Below are 336 nucleotides of genomic sequence, written 5' to 3' on the forward strand. Positions count from 1 at the left end.
TACTGATAAAAACATACATCACAACATGCGCCGAACACATCAATGTGTCCCTGACAGGTAGTGGTGAAATATGTCTCTAGGCGAATGCGGTCAGGTTCAGTGGATCGGAGGAATGCAGAGGCAATATCACCGTCAAATTAATAGGTAATCGGGTAGGACAGCAATAGTGTTGTAGGGCTGACCACCGGTTAGCCAATGTTTTGGACTGTTGTGAGCCTTTGGACCATAAAGGAGAGCGGTTTCCCCTGTCCGAGGGTGCTGCTTTAGACTGTTGCTGACTGTTTCTTTGTCCGGACTCTGCCGGCCGTCCATTGCCCATCTTCCCCTCATCTTCCC

The sequence above is a fragment of the Gasterosteus aculeatus genome, chromosome 8, assembly GCF_964276395.1.
Source record: "Gasterosteus aculeatus chromosome 8, fGasAcu3.hap1.1, whole genome shotgun sequence".
In the NCBI taxonomy this organism is placed as follows: Eukaryota; Metazoa; Chordata; class Actinopteri; order Perciformes; family Gasterosteidae; genus Gasterosteus; species Gasterosteus aculeatus.